At 40.9% G+C, this 22,281-nt stretch overlaps 1 protein-coding gene across 1 annotated transcript in view; it reads left to right on the forward strand.

Moving 5' to 3' along the window:
* The first annotated feature begins 1,206 nt into the window (after positions 1-1,206).
* Positions 1,207-22,281, forward strand: part of sertad2b (SERTA domain containing 2b) — a 41,540-nt gene continuing 20,465 nt past the window's right edge. The window contains exon 1 of the mRNA XM_072391480.1: positions 1,207-1,405. The gene's annotated coding sequence lies outside the window, so the exon portion shown is untranslated. The remainder of the gene's footprint in view (positions 1,406-22,281) is intronic.

Genomic DNA, 22,281 nt, shown 5'->3' on the forward strand with positions numbered 1-22,281 from the left:
CTTCTGTGCACCCTATCTCTACTCTGTTACCTCTGACAGAGTCAGACTAGTGGGTTCCTTCTATGTAATCTATTGTTAGCTTTTTATATAGCTTGTTATATCTTCATTTGTAAGTCGCTTTGGATAAAAGTGTCTGCTAAATACATAAACATAAATATAAACATATTCAAAATTAGTATGCAGTTTTCAAGGCCTTACCATAAGAATGATCCGCCACCATCAGGACCTATTTCATTCAAACAATCAAAACTGGGTTTAGACCTTTTAATTGTCTATTTTCCAAAATTGCCAACAGTAGACTCAGGGGGACAGAAGTCACACCTTAGCAAGTGTGCATCTCTTTGTGTGGAAGAACAACTGTGGAAACAAATTGCACATATAGGCTTTAGATGCCACCATCCTTAGACTGCACATTGACTGTCTTATTCAAGAGAATAAGAGAACCCAACTGCTGCTTTAATGCCAAATAAAATATATTAATGTAGCCTGTTGTTTTGATTATTTTGGTTATTATCAAATATATTAAACTCTTAAATGATTGAATGTGCTTTGGATTCATTTCGTTTGTTGTTGTTAAAAGAGGTAATTATGTGTGTTGGTCTCTATTCATATTTGTTCACTTTTGTCAAATATGAATATGTAACACGTTGTCCCGCCTACTTCTCTTTAATGGTCAGGGGGAATAATTTCCGTACGTGGATAGGGGGTCGGCATCCCTTCAGAAAGCACACAGAGTTAGTGAGGAAGTGCTGCGTGACTGTTCGCCGATGTGCCCGCTTCTACCCGGGCGCTATTGGTCGCCACCGCGGTGTGGGCGGGCTACGGTGCACTGACTCAGCTGTTAGTCACCGCACGACATGTCTGTCACTGCTGACGCGTTCACGTACTATGACAAAAGGAAATTTTCTAACTAGCGTCACTTGACACGACACAGTGGTCCTGTAGCGGTTAAAACTGTCGCCTAACAGCAACTTGATTGGTGATTCTTAATGGATGGAAGCGAGCATTCTGCCACTTAGTCAAATGTCAGCTTGGGTTGATTAAAGTCCTTTACAACCCCAAGCAACGGTAAAGACATTTAGAATATACGAAATACGGTCACAAACTAAACGAAATCTATCGAGCGTGATTACACAAGAGCAGATCAGGATGCTTTATTTCACCACGACACTTAAACGCAGCGCCAGACTGGCTGTTCTTACATGACTTCGCATTGGACGAGATCTGTGACATTGGAGTCGTTGAACTGAGGCTGTCCGTAATCTATAACAGTTAATTTAGAATTTACTTCCAACGTCCCGGTGTCGGCGGAGCGAGTTTTCTCCCTTAACAAAAGCCGAAGAGCCATACCTTTCACATCTATTTTTCTACTTTAGCACCGTGCTGGACGTGTCTATCACAGAGGGTGAGTGTCCCAAACTGGATCTTGAACTCTTGTACGATGAATCAGTGTCGGGCTTTTCTTGGTTGCGACTGTTAGTTTTAATTTCTTTCTCTGTATGTTGTCTCTTGTTTATTTATGTGTTTAAACATATTGGACAATTTTAAGAAAGTTGCTTTATGTATATTAAGGAGATATGTCAGATGGATAGGAAAGAATAGTATCGTACTCATAGCCTGTCTACACCAGAATAATTCGGAAGATGAACGGCACTGCTTGGAAATCCCGTTACGCGCGATGATTTCGCTCGTGGGCAGTGTACCGCCAAACTGCCACTGGGCAAATAGTCATTTAGTGGAGATAATACATTATTTGAAGCTGATACGTAATAAGCCAAGTAGACAGACATATTTTAATGACTTGATGGTACTCTTCAAATTGGCTAAAATATTTTTTAAAAAGCTATAGACAAAATTTAAATGATAGTAATTCTACTCCTTGTATTGCAGTAAAATTCAAAATACAAAATACAAATGAGAGTGTTGTAACGAGGAGCATTAGTCAATTCAATAAGTTGAATTACTATTTAGAAAGCACTGTACAGTAGGCACGTGACTTTTAAAAGTTTATATGTTCGTTACTGCTCGGAATCATTGGGCAAAACCAAGAAACTTGAAAACGAGTTCATAATAATGACACCTGCGAATGTTTGTGCTTGTGGTGTACTTATTTGACACTCGAGAGGAGAACGGCGAACATTTGCTGCCCTGCCGCCTGCGTTATGTAACCAAGTTGTCTTAAAGCTCTTAAACGCACGCACGAGCACTGACTGACAGATGTGTCCAGATGGGCTGCTGCGCTGCCCACAGATGCGCAGCATTCCCCACCTGGGCCTGACAAAGGCGCGTGTGAGCCTGTGCCAACATTGTGTGATCAAATTCGAACTTTTATGCTACCAACAAGCACCCTAAACTTGGCTGTGGAGTGTTTATTGCGGCTGCAGGGCACCTTGGAGATGGTTTAGATGTGTATGAGTCAGGTCAAGCTGAGTCAAAAACAATCAGATGAGATCAAAATAATGTACGCAAATTGTTTTGAAGCACAACTTTGCTGTGTCGCCTCTTATTTCCTTTCAGCCACGTCAAGACCTTTGATTTATGTGGCGAGCTTTCGGAGGGACTTATTCTCTAAATGAGGAACATCTGGAGCAAGCTCTAATTCCAATCCGAAGTGCCTGGTAGCATTTTAATTTGCAGCTATAACTACGTCCTCATGCAGATGTTTAGCCAGTATCTGTCTAAAGATTTCTGTTCAGGTGTCTGTACATTCCTGTATTGCCACTCCTGGATGGCCTTAATGAAGGCACAGCTGTCAAATGGCAACAGTGGCTGGCAGAACTTTGTCAGCGGGATTACACAAGCAACCAGGCTTCTAATTTAGCTGCTAATCCAGATTAAGGTGCCGCCGTCCATCCCCTCTCCGGCTCTCCAGCTCGTGGTTCAGAGCCGCCCGGCGTTCTCTGTCTCTTTCAGCGCTCTGGGACGCGTTCAACACCCTGCAACACATCTAAAAGCAGACTGTCCAGATCCAGTTGGAACTAACCTGCCTGTTGTTGGTCAGTTCTGCCACGATGACCAAACCATCCTTACCCTGAGACGGTCACATTGTTAATGGTCGCACTAAACTCACACATGTTTTAGATGCTCACAGAACGCCTGACTTTGTCACAGTTTCTAGTCATGTGTCCAGTCAAAATACTCTTGAAGTGGAAACTGAGCTTTGCCTTACTCACTAATTCCAAGCTGTGTACACAAATGTAATGCAATGTAACCCTCTGAGATTATAACTGGATCTGTGGGTCTTATAGGAGAACATGCGTAGCCTTCAAACATGTGAAGGTTAGGGACAGGTGCCTTATTTCTGACTGACTTTTAAAGGTTTAAAGGTTGTTTTTTTTTTCTCTCAGAGCTTCTCCTTTTAATGCACTTGGCATTCAGTATGGAGAATCTGACAGAGACTGAGAGAGAGAGAGCTCTGTGAACTATAAATAGATAGTAGGAGAGTGGTTGTGATGATAGCATCACCACACAAAAATCCCTCAGTAAGACAGGCGTTACTCCATTGCACTTCGCCAGCTCCAACACTGAGCAGGTATCCCCTTTTACTGCCTCCGATACAGTAAGCAGAGTTATCTGGTGAAGCTGATCTTCTGACCCCCTGCTCGGTGTCTCCGCTTGCAGATGCCGGGTCAACTCTGTTGGACTGATGGGCAAAGGGAGCCTTTTTTTCACTCTGGTCTAAAACCCTCACAGATCAGACAGTAGATTTGCAGTGTGGATCGAGCTAAGTGATGAAACAGGCAGAGGTGTAGACTGCTGCACTGTGGTGGGCCTTAACTGCTGTTTGTTGAATGTCACGCTGTTCTCACTGTGACTCCCATTAGCTACCACTCATCAGCAAAATACTGGCAATCATCAGTTTAAGGGGCTCAGTTAAGTTGCTCGTGGAAAGCTTTGTACTGCAGGACGGTTAAACCAAAGTCATTTCACAGCCGACCTGGGTTCCAGTCCTGGCTCCATTGGCCTTTGCGGCATGTCTTCACCCACCTTCTCTCCGCCCCCTTTCCTGTCTGCCCACTGCCGTATGAAGACCACTGGTGCCAGAAAAACCTTAAAAAAAAAGACTTGAGAATGACATCCGCTCTGATGTGGAAGAGTCATGTCTCCCCTCTGCCTCTCGTTGGGGAGGAGGTGCTTTACAGGATGCCACGATGAGTCATTTTGAACAAATGACCGATACGAGGGTTGTGGTTATTGTTGTATTGAGACACACCCATAAGGACAAATGAAAAATAATTAGCCCCACGAGTTCAAAGATGTCTCCAGTTCTGTTTTTTTTTTTGTGTGTGTGTGTGTGTGTGTGTCTTTGACTAACTTTTCAAAAACAATTCACACTGGCCTACAGAAGTAGTTTCAAGCCAAAGCTAACAGTTTAAAAGCTACATGTGGACCTGACCCTTCTCCATCCTACACCCTGTAGAGTCAGACAAAACTTGAGAAACAGTGTGATCACTGTTGCTATCTGTGACAGCCATATAATTAGCAAATAAAAACACATTCTAGATTTGCCTTTAATTACATACACGAATGCATGCGTTTATCGTGGCTGCTTCACGCATCCTGCGTTTGTTTGGAGAGTCATTGATGGATGTTCTAAAAAAGTTGCGACACGTAGGTGACCAGTAGGGGTTATGTAGATTGGATCGGATCGGATGTAGGGTCATATCGTCACCAGCGTTAAAAGTGGTGAGAAGTCGGCGTGTTTGCTCCACTCTGAGTCATCTGGTGTGTCCCCCTGTGGAATCCTCTGGTAACAGGCATGGCACAAAGGCAAATGCGTGCCATTATGGCCACGATGGAGCGTGAGCGTGGGATTAAAAAGCAAATACATTTCTGGCCTCAGTGTGTGTTTTAGTATTGTGAGTGACAAAGGCTCTGTGCACGAGGTCAAAGCACCGTCTTCAAGGACGCTCTAAATTCAGTGCTTTGATGCAGGAATTAGTCCAGTCACCACAGCTTCACTTGAGTATATTCGTAAAAATGTAAAAAAAAAAAATGATGGTTTGAAACAAATGAATTATCAGATCATTTCAAACAAGTTTTCTACAAATGAACACTTTTGGTTGAGATTATCCGAATCGTTAAAACTTTGCATCGAGAAGTCAGATTGGAGAGAAACGTTTTTCTATTTTACAAATGACAGAATTCTAAGTTGCAGTCCAGCAAGTTTGGGACAAAAATTCCTTAAATATAATGAGCTATTGATTAATTGTCTCATGTGAAAGCTGTATGGAAGTTTTCCACATTAGCCTGACCCTACTCCGTATGTTCCACTCACTCCAGCAATGACTTGCAAAAGGTGTAGCGGCTCAAAGTAAAGCTCGGTCGTCGCTACGTAGCAGAATAGTTACGTGGACATATTAATGACTGCCGAAACTTCTCCGTTTATTCTACGCATTTTGTGTTTGGTTTTTGAAAGCTTAAATAAAATTAGATTCTTTGAACTCTTTCGGTGCAAAGTACACGTCTTCTGAAAAGCTGTTTGTTTCCTCTGATGAACTCGTCCCTGCCAGCATTGTTTTAACTCCTATGTTTGAACCATCACATTATAAGTGACCAATGTCTCGTAAAGTACAAAATAAACAGTTTTAATAGCTTGCCTGTGCACTTGCTGCCATTTCTTTCTTTTTTTTTCTACGTTGGGCTTGTCGGCTCCGGATATCTACCGGTTTATTTTAAGAGAGACACTAAAAGAAGAATCTGCGACCATACAGATCTCTCTTAGTGCAATTGTGTAATTAGTTAGCGTCAATGAGGCCGCGGCACTTTTTGTGACTGCGTTACGTTGTAGGACGTTGGGGTGTGGCTGTGTGTTTGTGTGGTTTCAGGGGTTATAGCCGAATCCTTGCTTTTTCTCCCGGTCACAGTTAACAACAGTAAACAATGGCAACCGAGGTGGAGCAGCTGTATTTGCAGCTGGAGCTCATCAATATTGAAGAACAAATGCTTATATTGCAAATGCTGAAGCACAGGCGACAGAGAAGACTAAACCGGTCGAGGCTGAACGGGTGAATTTACAACACTGGTTCACCCACTGAGGGACCTGGATGAACAAATGCACTTTCAATACTTTCGAATGTCAACGGACCGATTTGACGAGCTTCTTCGCCGTGGACAGCCATTAAGACCGAAAAAAGCAACTGCCGGAAATTACGTTCTGAGCGGACCAATCACAGCCGTTGCGGTCCACGTCAGCTCCACGCGTAGGTAGGATTTTTTGGAGGTGCACGTCAGGCTACGCCGTCGACTTGACACAGAAGCATAAACTTAGCTTTAGGCGTCGCGAAGCTGCCAAACAGGTTGAAATATATTCGGACATTAAATAAACCTCGCTTCGAACTGTCCGTTCTGAGAAACTCTCCTCTGCAGGTGCTCACAGTATGAAGCCACGCCTCTCTCATGACATGTGTCTTCTGCACACATACAAATGCCACATGTTCCAAAAAAACCACTTGATTTTTATTATTGGAAGGGGTCTTTTGGGAGGAGTTTGTTTTTCCACATTACTCATCAGCCCACCATCACAATAGGCTATCTGACGTGTGTGTGTGTGTGTGTCGCTCTGTGTTCTCTGAGCTTTTACTTTGAGCAGCACGCTCGCCTCGCCTCCTTTGGGCACTGACCTCCTTTTCATCATTCACACAAGTAGCACCTTTTCCCTTTCTTCTGTGCTTCATTTTCTCCATAACACGATGATTCTGAATCCAAATGAAATCCAGTGAAAAAAAAAAGAAAATCACACAACTCCACCGTGTAGTGTTAGGAGGAAGAACCGTGCGGGACACTGACATCTCTTCATTGTTTATGTATCAGTAATTCATGCAGGACGCCTTCTTTGTGCAAAGGACTCAACAAAAACGTAGTGTTTCAAAAGTGTTTCAAAGTCAAATAGTTCAATTGTAAATATGATAAATAGTTACATGACATTTAACTTAGCCATTTACTTCGAATATTCATTAATACAGTGTTTCAAAATATGTGCCGTGACACATAAGATGTTCAAATTCTGTCACTGTTGGCCTTTTAATGCAGGTGCCGTGGCACGATAACATAAAGTCATTCCATGTGTGGTTTTCTGCTGTAGTTGGAGTATGTTAATGACACCATCGCAGCGCACTTAGTGTCCAGTATCTGAGGAAGTATTGTGCTGCTTTCACAAATCCACAGGAGACAAGATGAAACGAGCTGAGACCTGAGACACATATTCTGCACATGCAGCGCACTCACGCACACACACACACACTGATATACAGCTGCACATGAATGGTGGGATCGGATGTCAGGAAAGCAGCGTTTCCAGAGGAGGCCTCTCACAAAAAAACCCAAAACAAAGTATTAATAATAGACAAGGCTGAACTCGGATAGATAGATAAATGGATCAAGATCTTGATACGGGTCTCAGGTCGCTGTGTTGTTGTTGTAAAAATGTGTAATTACAAAATTACTTCTTTTTTTTGTCATAAATTAACAGTTTAGCAATTTGAGAGACTGACAACCTGAACGTTTTCTATGTGAACTAAGCCACACATGCAGATGTTGAGTCGTAGGGGCGTTATTATATTACCTCCCTCAGCACAGTGACTCATTGCTGCACTACTTGTATAGTAGTCTGTTACATCACGTACTCTGTTGGAATACCCCCTCCCACACACTCTTCCTCCTTCCGTCAGACAGTGAGAATGCGCTGCTCGGTGCCCAACTTAACACAGAATTCACACAAATTCTAATCATCCTGCTCCATAAATACCAGTGCGTGTATTATGATCGAGAATCGATGTGTTTTAATGCAGTTCCGGTGTTTGATTGGGCCGACGCTTCATGTTAAATGGTAGAGGGAGCAGGTGCAATGTTGTCAGATGGTGTCTGGGAAGACCGTTTCAAGCAAGCTGATCTTGAATTCTGTCTAAACATCTTTAGTTGTTTTCAGTGCAAGGAGTCTTTCTTTCAACACGTATCTTTAATACACCTCTCACTACCTTAATGGGAGCTGTGCTTTTAAAAAAAAAAAATCAATCATTAATGATCTTGAAAAGTGGTGTACTAAAGGGCTTCATGGAATCTTGATTGCTTTCATTTTTGCTATCAATTTATTTGATTTTACAGAAGAAGAATGAGTCGGCTCAGTGATCTTATGATAGAGGCTCTAGGATCAGGTTATTTTTTGGCTTGTTTGTTGTTTGAGTAGCTTGAGGGCAGAGTGATAGCCTACTATCACGCATCAGGACTTTCAAACTGACCTGAAGGTGTTACTAAATCAGATCAGAAGATCATCAGTTTGAATGACAACTGTCATATTTTAGACCACATGATGCATGAAAGAAACAACTGTAGATGCTGTGCTGTGTTGCTCCTTCCTTGGTGTAGAGGAAGAATAATTTCAATAACCCCATTTCAATAATTGGGTCTATCGATATATATATATCGATATTTTGTTTCCTGATAAAGTATTGATTTTTCAGCCGCGAGTATCAATTTTATTTTATTTTATTTTTTTAGCAAACTTTATTGAAAGTCAGACGTTACAATTAGTGAAAACAGAGAACATTAACATAATACAAAACAATAGAATGTAGGATTGTTGTAATGTATTGTTTGAGCTCCTTCTTAAAGAATGAAAAAAGATGGTTTGTCATTAGAGAATTTGAATTTGTGTATATGGTATTTAGCAAGTCAAACAAGCAGGTTGATGATGTAATATTCACAACATAAACATGAGTCTGCGTACGCTGAAGACACGGTTGTGACATGTTTGTTTGTTTCCTTTTGTCTGGCGGTATTGTCCTTCCGGTTCAATTGGACCATCAGTCCAATCGGCAACGATTCATGTCAAATCAGACTGTCCCTTTAAAATCTTTCAGAAAATGATGTGTATTAAATGGTATTGAATCGAATCGTATAAAATCGCATCGTATCGCTGAATGCCGTGTATCGTATCGTATCGTGAGATTAGTGTATCACTACAGCCCTAATTGGGTCCCAATTAAGGCGTTTATTTTTTATTTTTCATTGATCAATGTCATTGCTGAGTACAAAAACATGAACAAATGTGACATTTCTATGATAAATGAGGTATATAAAAAGAGAAAATAAAAGGACCAATAAGAATTCAGTTAGGGCTTCTCGAATTTTGCTGAGGGCTCTGTACCTTTCTGGTGTCACACCTGCTGATCAGGATTATTTGTTCATTTTTCAGTTCAGCACGCTTTGGCCTGACATACTTTTCTGTCACGAGTTCATTTTTAAACCTGCAGGGGTGTGTCTGTGACAAGCTGCTTTCCCTTTTTTAGCACACAGGACGGTGGATTGTCACTTACACTCGTTACTGCATTAGCAGCTTTAGAGCTACCCACTGAAAAAAAGACAAAAAAAAACTCGGCCGTGGCAAATGTTGAATGAGTTAGGGTGTGATAACAGGCCAGCCCTGATATTGGGATATTTGGCCTCCGGCCGCTGTATGATTATGGCCTAATAATTATGTACTTTGTTGTAGAGTGCTGTGTCAGCCTGGCAGCCCTTTAAGAGGCTGATATCTGTGTCAGTGGTGACACAGTGGTGGAGAGATTATTGTTTGGGTCTCTGGCTGAATGATGATGTGGGTAACGCCATAATTTAGGCTTTGTGTGGAAGCAAGTTACGTGTCTTTTGGTTTGTAAACACACTTCGTTGTTCATGCATGCACACAGTTTTAGAACGTGGAGGAAATAGATGAAATGCACCTGCTTTCTACTCAAAAAGATCTTTGGAGCATGCACAGAGCACCTGGACCCATTCGAGTCTGGTTGAGCATAAGGGGTAAATAAAGCCACAGCTATTCTGAGTGTGTAAGCCTGGTTTGGGGAAGCTTGGTTTTGTGGTTTTATGCATTTTAAAAGTCCAGTTTTTGGCTGGACTAACACAATGATTCTTTTCTTTTCTTTTCTTTTCTAGAGCCTTCTAAATGTGTTTAGTGTCCCGTAATCACCTGCAAATACCGCTGCAGCTGCTGTTGGCAAGCAGGTCAAACTACAATAACCATTATTCTGTGTTTTTGTTGTTGGTGCATTTTCAAATCATAGACTCATCCTTTCACCCTACGCAGTAGTGTCTTTGCCTCGTGTCTCTACCTTCTGCAGCTCGATTTAGTTGAATTCTGTTTATTTTATAGTGCCAATTCACAAAAAGATCTCAAAATCTGTGAATTGCATCAAATTTTCAGTTCATTTCAATCCCCTGTCCTGAGCATACCCTGGATGGCGGGGGGACAGTGGAGAGCAGACCCTCCCTTATTAAAAGGAAGTGACCAGAAGAATCAAACTCAGGAAGGGCGGCCAGCTGCCTCGACCGGCTGGGAGGTGAGAGGACAGGACAGTGACACAAACAAACATGAAACATCAGCCCAGGGGCCTCACAAACAGAGTGTTTTAACATAGATACTTATTACTTCACTTAAACTTTAAGGGTGTCCTGTAAGACATGGCTGAGTGTAAAGGTATGGTTGTCTGGAAGGTCACTTATCTTGTGATGATTTCCTGAAATTCAGTTATTCCTGAATCATTGTGGGCGAATTGAACCATGCTGCCAGAGTGGTTTGAACGGGATAGCTGCCTCACATTTTTAAAGTGGAGTTTGAGTGTACATGGTTGTTTGTCTCACTTGTGTCTGTGTAGTCCTGTGATGGATTGCCGACCTGAGCAGGGTGTACCCTGCATCTGGATCAATGGCAGCTGGGATACGCTCCAGCTCCCCCACAACCCTGAATTGGATTGATGGATGGATGGATTACACAGGTAACACAGCTGCTTGGACCATTACCGATTTGCTACCCAGATCAAATATTACTGGGTTGAATTAGATAATATAGTCTGTGATGGACCGGCTACCAGTCCAAGGTGTACCCTGGATCCCCCGGAACCTAAACTGGATTAAGCGGGTATAGAAAATGGATGGATAGATAGAGAGATATTATAGTGGTAGTGGTGTACCATTAGCATGGATTTAGGAAACACTATAAACTGTAGTGTGTGTAGCAGAAGCTAGTTATCATTTTTGGCCCTTGTGTGGATTTTTCTGTTCAATGATTAATGAAGAGAGCAGCAAACACATCCCTCTGTTCAATAAGGACACTAAGTGTGTGTGTTGGATTAGGTGTTTGTGTTTGTTCTCTGTTGTATTGTGTTTCTTTGTTTTTACCGTTGACTGCTGCAGGGAAAGGAGCACTCTTTTTTGATGAATCTGGTTAAGACAAGCTTAGACAAGACTGGGACATACAATTTTAGACTGTGATGCGCCCAGTTAATTGGTGCATGACGGTTTGATGCGTGCCAGCTTGGTCCAGCTCAGACCAGGCTCACCTCAGGTGGAATGGACTGGGCCTCACACAACAGTCTGTTGGAGCCTGGACGGGATTTATTTCAGATCATTTTCCATAATTTTCCATCTTGTTTGCTGTTATGTTTCCAAAGCTTGCAGAAGCAGCTCACATGCTCAGGTTTTCCATGTTGTGCTGTTTCCAGTAAGAATTTTCAAAAAAATCCAGTTCCCCTGTATTTGTTTGTGTGAGTGGGTTGGGCTGAAAAATCTTGGAAGTAGAGCATCTTTCTCACAGGTTTGGCTTGGCTCACAGTTACTGTGCTAAAATAGAGAAGTTACAATAAATATGTTTTCACTTTTTACCCCTCTGGTCGTTGCTGTGCTCTTAATGCTGTGAATTGATAAAGATTAATTTTGCTTTGTTGAAAAATGGTCATGATGATTTGATCTGTGCATGTTCTGACTTTTTAAGGTATTGTTTTCAAATTCACTGGTGAGCACAGCTGGGTTTGATGTCTGGCTTCTGCTCATTTTTTAAGCCATATGTTGACCGCTGGTTGTTTGAACTCCTACCACTGCCCTGCCCATTCTCTTTAGTGCATTTTCAAGTTGTACCAGTAGAAATCTTAAGGTTTCAAGTTTAGTCTCCTGCTGTTTGAAGACTAATTAATCGAACTGTTACAACTGTCCAGCCTGCTTTCAGGGCAGGTGCAGAAGGGACATGGTTAGGAAACTCCAGTTATACTGACACACTGATATGCCCAAGCAGCATAAAAACTGCTGCCTGATCTGCTGTTGGTCCATTGTGTGCTGCACAGTAGACCCTAAGGAACCAGTATACTGGCTGCAGATCCTTAAAGTTCTTGAAGATGCTGTCGTAGATCAGACCTGTTCCAGGTCGTCCCCTTGCAAGTCTCTCTGAGAGTCACTGTTAGAAGGACATCTCAAGCCTTAGGGTTCTCTTACACTAAGCTAAAGATTGGCCATTGGGCACATCTGGAATGTGGGCGAACATCTGTCTTTTTTGGTGTGTGCGCCTTGTTGCCATTGTCAGACTCTATCCGAGTTGTTTTTTTCAGCTGTTTCAACTTATAGAATCTGCATCGCGGCTGTCAGTGAAGGCGCAAGTGCACGAGAAGGTAGACAGCTCATTTAGCATGACGTGACCATGTGGAGTGAAGAAACTGAAGACCAGCTGGTAATCATGACTACAGAGAGACCAGTTCGGTTTGACATTACTGACAAACACAAACCTTCTACCTTCTACCGGTTAGTGTTATTGTATAATTTATGTACATACTGCTGCCCCCTTCAGCACAGTCAAGCTTTGTGTTATTGCCCAGCTGGAAGTTTGTGGTCATCTTTGTGGTGTGTTTATGTGTTACTTTGATTGTTCAGACACTGGCGACACAGTAAGACCCAGCGGCGGCCCTCCAGTTCTCCTGCAATTGTGGTCATTTACCTGGATGAAGACAAATGTTTCATTTAAGAAATAAGAGCAGTTGTCTTCACTGTAGATTGGTTGTATCGTATCTAGTGCCATTCAAAAGTTTGAGCATGCTCCCTTATTTAAAAAGGCTCTTTGTTGTTGTCTTTTTTTTTAAGTCAACCTTTAAAACTTTGGAAAAAAACAGCATGAAGAGCAGGTAACATGAAAGTAAACAGTCACAGTAGCTTGCTAGTAAAGATTTTCTCACAAGATAACTCTTGGAATGCACTGACCAGCACTCTGATGATATGTTGCAGAAGGCCTTTGGGAATGTATGACTATAAATGCACATATCACCGTGAAGTTTTCCACAGATGTGGTTTGCTACAGGCTGCTTAACAGAATTAAAGATAACTGAGTCGGGTTTTGTTGCTCGGTTGCACTTTCTTTGTGCGTGTAAATGTGAGCAACCAGAAACACAAGCGGTGCATTTACTGGATACTTTCTGTTGACTTCTGTTTTTGGAACACATGTTCATCTGTATTTCCCACAAATGCGCCTTTTTTTGTGTGTGTGCAGAACAGAGCGTGGACAAAAGGCTGGGTGTCTGGAGAGGGTGCTGGGAGGGGTGAAAGGGATTGATGGGTGATGGGTGGGGGACTGGAGGAAAGAATGATGGGTGGGAGTCTGCAGGGGAAGGCTGCCTGGATGTGAATTTGGGAGGGCAAAGGTGGGGGTAAGGGTGGATGCATGTGCATGTGTGTGCGCATATGTGTGTGTGCATACATCTGCATATCTGTCTGCATGTGTCTAAGAGCAGGCATATCCTCATCTGCTGGTGAACTGATGTGTGTTTGTGTGTGTATGTGTCTGCACTGCATGCCTGTTTGTAGGCTTGTGTGTGTATTCTTTTGTTTGATCTGGGTTGCTGGGTGATGGGACCAGCTGGGAGGGCTGAAGCCATTCACTTGCCTTCTGCTACCCTGACGGCAGCCAGCAGGGAGGGAGAGAGAGAGAGAGAAGGAGAGAGGGGGTTGAAAAAATGAAATAGAGGAGAAGGGCATGAAGTAAGTAGAGGGGGATGTTTATATACACTCACAAAGTATATGAGACAATGAGACAAAACAGAAGGAGAGCGGTAGAAAAGGTAGTTTTGAGTAAGCTCGGGGTGAATGAAGAGATTTGTGAAGAAAAGTCAGGGGTGAGGGAGTCAAGAGAGGGAAAGTGTGTCAGACTGAATCGTGATAGAGCAGCGGAGCTGACTCAGCCAGTCTGGCCTGGTGTAGGAGGGCAGCAGCAAGAGAGGATGTAACAGATTACTGTGCATGGAACTACATTATTCTGTTCAGGTTACCCATTCTATCAACATAACAAATATTTTCTTACATGAAGATTATAGCAATAGACTGACAAAAAACTAGAACTGTACTCTGCTACTTTTAAGTATTAACAAGACTGCACTAATGTGGTTGCAGCAAAAGTTAATAATGCCTCAACAGTTGTTGTTAAATCACAGCAAAAATGGAGAAAGTGTTCTATTTATAATTTAATAACAGTGAACGATGTTAATTACATTTTATTACCGTATAATGATAGTCACTAGGGGTGTCACACCCCTCTTGGAAAGATACACTCAGCTCACGAGAACGAGACGAGATTTTACGAAAACTACCATGACAAAATATTGGACTGGACCAACAGACTTTCATTTAACCGAGTTGCACATGCATTTTGAAATGTTTTATTATAACTCTTTACATGCATGATGTAAGCATGAGCTTCTAATAAACTTCTTCTTCCACAAATTGAAACTAAATTGCCGCGGTGTACGGCATTATTTTCATACAATGCTTGCATATTGTCCGTGTCTTATCAGTCACTCTACTGCCATTTATCATTTCCGCCGGGTACCTAAAATGCTGCCAAACAAACGATTTGAAAGTGGCGGGGGCATCTTCAATGGTAATACCGGTATTTTCCAACATCATTCTGGCTGCTTCCCCTCCTTCTCCTCTTCTTCTTCTTTTCCTTCTCCTTCTTTAGGTTCTGGCAAGCTAGACGTAGCAAAGGCACATGACTGCCCCCATAGATCACAAATAGAAGTTTGGACAGCTCACAAGTCTCGCGAGACAGATTTTTAATGCAACGAGAAATATTGTCGAGTGTAATCTTGAGATCTCGTGGCACGAGATCTCATCACACCACTAATAGTCACTAATGCTGAATGCTAAAACATAGTGTAGCTATAAATTTCAAGGACGGTTCTAAAGATCAACAAACATTATTCCTAATCATCAAAGAGGACAGCTATACGTTGGTTTATGTCAAAAGACCTTTGAATCAGCCCAATCCACTGAGTTGACTGATTCGCCTGACACCATGACATGATTTATTACAAATGATAAAATATTAGATCCAATGGCTTATTGGACTAATAATAAGTGAATCAGAACTGTGGGATTAATGCCAATTGTTTCCAATGGAATGGAGCTAAAGACTGCCAAAAAGGTTGTTAGTATCGATGAATATGCAACCTCCAGTGGTTGTGAGGGTGAGAATTACATGTGAATTGCTAAAATGGTGTACATGAAGGTAGTGGTCACACTGTGAAAAGATGGTATTTTAGTCCTAACTATTGGTAATTCTCTAACCCTAACCAAGTGAAGTTACATGCTAAACCCAACCAGTAAGTGAAAAAGTTCTGTCATAGCATATATTTTCATTTAACCAAGGCAAACAGCAAAATGGCATACATGGGCACGACGGTCACATTGTAAAAAGATTGTTTTTCAGACCTAACCTCCAACATTTTCTCACAGCCTCCTCCTGCAACACACGGAAAACACTGCGCAAGCAGCTCAAACGCAGGAGTTCCTGCACCTGGAGAGAGACCTCGATCCTGTGGAGTAATACTGTGGATGTTTGTCACAAATGTTGCTAGATTTGTCACTAGTTGTTTTTTTTTTAAATAAAAAATTGCTGAGGTTGTCTGAAAAACAGCTAAATCTGGTAACAAAACTGCCACAGATGGGCAGATTTTGCACTTTCAAATCACGGCTACCGAACAACACAATGGAGGAAGATGCCTTACTGTTTCTAATTTGCTGAGCTCCACTTCTAAAACCCTTAATAGGCTGCTTGTAGAAAAATAATTAAGTAAGTGTTGGAAAACATTTCTTCATTTGGACAAGTAAAGTCAGCAAGCAGGATGTATAATGTCAGTGACCAATATCTCCCGAAAGTTTGCTAGCATCGGCTAACGTTGACAATGGCTAGCTACTAGTTGTAGATTAAACAAGGCTGTAAAAGTTGCACCTCTGAGTGTACCAAAGGACCAATTTTCTTACTTATAGATACATTTTTCAATTGCAACAGTAGGTGTAGGAAAGTTTAATTTCCTCCTAGAAGTTAGTCTATTAATTCTTAATTACAGCAAAGTCAAATTGTCAGCTTATATGTTCTTATGGTCACTTTTTAAAAGTTCTTCTTTTTTTCTTTTCTTGAAAAAGTCGAGAAAGAAACACCTGAAGTAGACAAGCTTAAACTTGATGATGAAAATGCAGTGCTCATTCATTTTAATGCATGGAGACAATGGAGACAGTGTTATCCGAAAGAAACGTATCATTGAAAACACTCAAAAGCAGAGATACAAGACCTGCACTTTGGTGCATAGAAAAGTCAAATATTCGTAGATGTTCTGGAACAGGTACATAATGTGTTCTGTGAGAATCTGCTGCTTTTTTCTTTATCATGACTGTGTAACAGCTCTTTCGAAATTTAAACCGTAGGTTTTAAGAAGTAATTTAAAGATTTTTCCGGGTCATCTGGAAAATTGTCTCTGCCAATTTTGATTATTTTGTGTGTAAATAAATAACTTTTAAAATCCTTAGATGAATCAAAAATGAAAAAGAGTAAGTTGGACAGACTAATCCCTCGCTGTCTGCATAAAAACACAATCCTGATTCTCTATTACATACAAACTATTATCCATAGACTCGTAATGTTACGTAACTTCTCGTTATTTTAGTTCTGGTTGGCTAAATCCGACTAACGTTTTAATTTGAATGAGTTCAAACTTCGCCCGGTGATCAGCTTGACTGCTAAGCTAGTAGTTTGTTTGCGTATTTGCTTGTCGATTTATGCATCTTTCTGCCACACAGTGGTTGACTCGCATGCAACACACATGCAGTGTGAATGTGCAACATTCCAGATTTTGTTCCGACACAAATTTTCTACACATTGTAGAAAATATGGCAAGTCATACAATTTTCAACATTTTAAAAAGGTCTGCCTCCATTAAAAGGCTGGTTCTTAAAAGAATTTCAGTAAATACAGTCTCAGCTTTTAATTGAGAAGACACCGTATTTTATAATATGGCCTGACATTCACTGAGAAGTGGAACACCGACAACACCCTGGGAACAGAAATCACTGTTGAAGATCAGATTGCTGTTTTTCTTTATGTTATGAGCCTTAGAGCAAACATTTGATTTAATGGACATAAATACTGGCAAATGAAATCAAGACGTGGGACTTGATTCACAATACTGATTGTTATGGAAAAAAGTTGACTGATTTGTAGATTAATGTTGTGAATTCTCTGAGCTGATATGAAACGAAACATTTACATTGTCGATGGTCAATTGATTTTGCATCAGTATGACTGCGCAAAGGTACTCAAAAGGTCTCTATCTGTCTGTCAACCAAATTTAGAAATGAACCTTTAAACAAATAAAGAATAAATAGCAGTAAGCTCTATAGCTAAAATCAGTCTCTTATGTAGAGTGTCAGTCACAATTTACATAAAACCCACATTCAACTGAGACCACAATTCGGTTGTGTTCTTTTGAAAAGGATGTACTAAATCCTTGTCTTATCTTTGTTTTGGAACTATATCGCAATCTCTGGCTAATTATTTCTGTGATTTGCCCTCTCATTATAGCCTTTTTGGCCATCTGTAGAGGATGGAAAAAGAGCACAAGATTATGTATAAAATCTGAGAAGTAATGACAGTTAGAAAAAGAAAAGAGTGCAGACACTACTCAGCGCAATCTCATGACATGATGAATTACGTACGTTTGTCCACAGAAAAAAAGACGTAGCAATTTTACAATAAAGGCTTAAAAATTGTGCTAGTTCTCCGCTGCGATGCAGCTCCAGTTGCGCCACTGATGATGTTTCCACTCCTGTGGACATGACAACGTTGACGCTTGCAGTGTTATGATGTAAATAGTTTCTTCTTTAAATTAGGACGAAAATGCTATGTGACATGGAAGTATGGGTTGGATGGGCCCTCCCTCGTTCAAATCCCAACCTGTGCAATCCTTTCCACAGTCCTTTCAGTTTTCTAATTCCACAATTTCTTACTTTACTACTTTGCTCCCCATCGCTAGTGGTTAAGACTTGTTAGGAGTTAAAAGTACAGGGAGAGGTCTAGAATTGATATACATGTAATATTCATGACAGTACCCAAAACAAAACAGCTGCTGACCTAAATGGTAACTCACCATTTCTAAGCCTGGATTGTGAAACTGCTGCATTTTGGACATGTGGACAACCTTTCCCCCTTCACAATTTCAGGTAAGAAATTTTGAGAAAGGAAACTTTGGAAATACACAAGCATGATTACTTCTAAGTTGTGCAGCGCTTGAGTACTGTTCTGAAAAATACATTTTCATGCCGGCACATATTAGAGAACAAAAAATGCCAGTTCCAGTTTATCTATGTAAGCTCCAGAGCAGCAGGATGAAGCTGCATCTGACCTCTGTGACTTTTTGTTACATTCTCTTTTGCTATGACTGATCACAGAATGCTGGTGTTGTCACTGACTCATGAAGAAAATGGTGATTTCAATGGTCAATAATAGCACAGGAGGCATTGTTCTGATGACTCAGCACTTACTGACCTGCGAATGAAGACAGTAAAATAATTATCTTTTTTTTTTAAAGTATACACACTGAGGAGAGTGATGAATGAAGATGTAAAGATGAAATTGGATGTGAGAACTGTATATGTGAATAGGAGGCCACGTTAGAAATGTATTTTATTTAAAGTGGAGACTGTGGAGTTGTGGTTAACTGTGGTTCTACATCCGACTTGCAGCTTGTCGTTCAGCTTTTCTTTCCCTTTCAGTTTTCTGTCATTTTGCCAATCATTTCCAGTGTGTTGTACATTGTGATAATAGCAACTAGCTCGTTTGTGATCGCAAAGGACGTAAAGGTTCATAATCTCAAGTTTCTAGAGAGTGGAAAAGAGAGGCAGATAACTAAACCGTAAACCATGCCGGAGCGGCGGCTGCTTCCTTGTGTGCCATGACTTTTGAGTCAGCTTGCTTTCTCTCGAAGATTAATGGCCCTCCTGTTTTCAGCTACAGTATCTCCCTCCACGGAGTTTTCACTGCAGTACGCTTTGACTTGTGAATTTTGGAGAGGGGAAAAAAAAAACACTGCAGAATTTATGTTGGAGGCAAGACATCAAAGATGTGCGTGGGGGGAGGAATGCACATGCATGAAATGATACTAGAGTCTGTAACAGGCAATAACACTGAAGTTTTTACCAATACTACCAACACCTCTCCAACTGATATCACTCTAAGTACTTCTTAGATTGCCACTACTTTTTCTTTTTTGCCTCCACCACTCGGCTAAATTCTCCGCTGTCAATTTGTTTTTGTTGAGTTTTCTCCCAGTCGACAGAGGTATCTCTGTCCCTTCTACTGCTCAGCTAATGGTGAGTTGCTGCACTGGAATGTGTCACACTCACCAGTTTGCTATGGATGGGCATGTGCACTCACACGCAAACTTACACAAACACTTTAAAGGGTTACAGTAATCCCATAACTCTGAGCCAAAATCCAGTAAAACACACAACAGAAGAACTATATATCTAAGATGGTTATTATACATGCCTCAGAATGTCTCCACTGCTTTAACTGATCTGCTGATCATCCACTTTTAAACTTATATTTTCAAATGAAACAATGCATCAACTTATCGATTATTAAAGCATGTCGTCCGGCTTCTCTATGATATTTGTTCTCTGATTCATTAAGTATTCATTCATTGAGTAAAAGCTATTCATTTCAGAGGTTATGAAACAAGGGAAAGACACATAGAAACACCAAGCAAGAGAGTGAGAGAGAAAGAGAACAACAACTTCTTTCCTGTAAGTCACCTGACACTGGAGGCGTCACACCAACGAATAAACATATCTCCCTCCCTTTCTTTCTCTTTCTCTGTCTTGCTGTCTGGCACTCGCGCCCATTTTATTAGGCAAGACACTCCTCTTCAAAGATGACAAATTATGTTTAGTGTGCTCCAACTTTTTTCTATCTATACAACTTTATCCCTGTATCTTATGCACAGATAAAAGGAAGCTGGTTTAGTTCAGACACAAAGACACAAATTCTTCAGCGGAAGTTTTTAGACAGGTGTCACTCTGTGCTTGTCTTTTTGTCCACAAAGGTCAAGAAAAGAAGGCGAAAAAAGTGTGTATCTCACATTAAAGCCTGCGTGTGGCTCTCCCAACTGTTTTCAGCTGCGGATTTATACTTATTTACTTCAGCCCAGTGAGTATTTCCAGCTCCAGAACAGCCGATGCGTATTCGAATGTAAAAAGGTTGCTGTCTGGGTTTTCCTTATGATATGCTACATCATGATTAAAGGTTTTTAATTAGTCAAAAATAGGTGCATGTTCCTTTAAAAACGATTCCTTACGTTTACATGGGGTAAGATTCGATTCATCTTCAGATAAGATTCAGTTTTGTCTCAAGCGGTTATTTCTGTAATAGAGATATTTAATTTCACTTGCAAAAAAGAGAAGATCTTTCTTCATATATATGCACACATACATATATATATTATATATATATATATGTATGTGTGTGTGTATGTATGGCAAATACCACTTAAATAACTAGAGATTATTTGATAAAAGAAAGGTATTGTACAGGAAAAATGCATTTGATAGTACAGTATTACCCCGCCAAGTAGTGTCTAAGCTGTGGTGGAAATACTCAATATTTGTCCCCTCATCTTGTGTTGTTGTTCGTGCCAGTTGTTTTAGCTTCCAGAAACTCACCACGACGTCTTACCAGTGTTCAAATGTGTCATTTCTACCTCTGTACTTAATGACCTGAGCTTTTCTCCAACGTTCCTTCCTAATCATCAATTCTGAGTGATTTCCAGATGTCACGGTGCATTGGAAACTGCTTCAACATTGCCGATTTTTGGGTTTCTCTCATAAGCAAAAATAAGTGCCTGTGCGCTGCTGCACCTTGAGATCTGTGCTGGTAATCAGGTGGGTGGGCTTGCTCATACACTGCTTTAATAAAGTGCAGAGTCCAATCAGGTGGACAAGAAGTGTTCGCGGGTGGCTGTAGCTCAGGAGGAAGAGCAGTCTCCCACCAATCGGAAGGTCAGTGGTTCGACTCTGGCTTTCCCAGGATACATGTCAAAGCGTCCTTGGGCAAGACACTGAACCCCAGTGTATCATTGGGGGTATGAATGTGTGTGAATGCTTAGAAAGCACGTAGTTATATCTTAAGACGTGCTGTATGAATGTGTGTGAGTGGGGTGAATGCGGCATGTAGTGAAGCGCTTTGAGTGGTCAGCTAGACTAGAAAAGCGCTATACAAGTACAAGTCCATTTACCATTTACGTGGTGCGCGCCAGCACAGTCATAATGCTCTTACGTTTTACTCTGACATTGACACTGAAGTCTCAATTTGACTAGAATCTGCAACAGATGCTTTGACCAATTTATGTTAGATTCTGTCAATAGATCTATGGAATTATGTCTTCGATGTGAACATTTTTTAGCTTCACCATAATTCTATTCATTGATGTTGCAGATAACAACAAACACATTGTGTATTGCCAGACTTCTAATAGCTTTTTTTTTTTTAGATAAGACTGCAATCTTTTTTCAAAGAAGGAAGCTGACTAAAATGTCTGACTTCTAAGTGTGCAGTATGAATAAATGTGCAAAGTCAGACCGCTATGAGCAGATGTCTGCATTCACAGCAGCCCGAGGTATGTTGATTAAATGACACCGCATGGAAAATCGGTGACTTGTGAAATCACAGAGTCACTCAAGCACAGCTGAGCAATAAGTCAGTGCAACTTTAAGTATTCATTAAGAAAAAAAGAAACTACTGAGCACCATTTGTCATCTTGATAAACACATAATGAATAATAAGATCACGACCGCCATGAGATAATGGCTTGAAGTCATGAAACTGTATTGGTAGGTGTAAAGGTTTGAATTTTTTCTGTTTTTTCTGGAATGGGAAGCGTGTGTTTGTTTTGTTCACCAAAGTTCACCAAAAGCACTCCAAATATACTAAGCTGTGCCAAAGTCTCGAGCCACCCCTCGTTTTTCTTTATGTTATGCCAGGAAAACAGGAAATAGATGCAGCGATTTATTGAGAAATGTGCAAACATGAATACAGTAAATACAGTTTGTACAACTCTAATGAGCTAGAAGGTCAATAATTGAAACCACCATTATTCTTCAGCACTTTCTGAACCCTCTTAATAAGATTTGTTGTCATTTATTTAGGTA

This window comes from Leuresthes tenuis, unplaced genomic scaffold (assembly GCF_036924035.1).
Source record: "Leuresthes tenuis unplaced genomic scaffold, fLeuTen1.0.hap1 SCAF_8, whole genome shotgun sequence".
Lineage (NCBI taxonomy): Eukaryota > Metazoa > Chordata > Actinopteri > Atheriniformes > Atherinopsidae > Leuresthes > Leuresthes tenuis.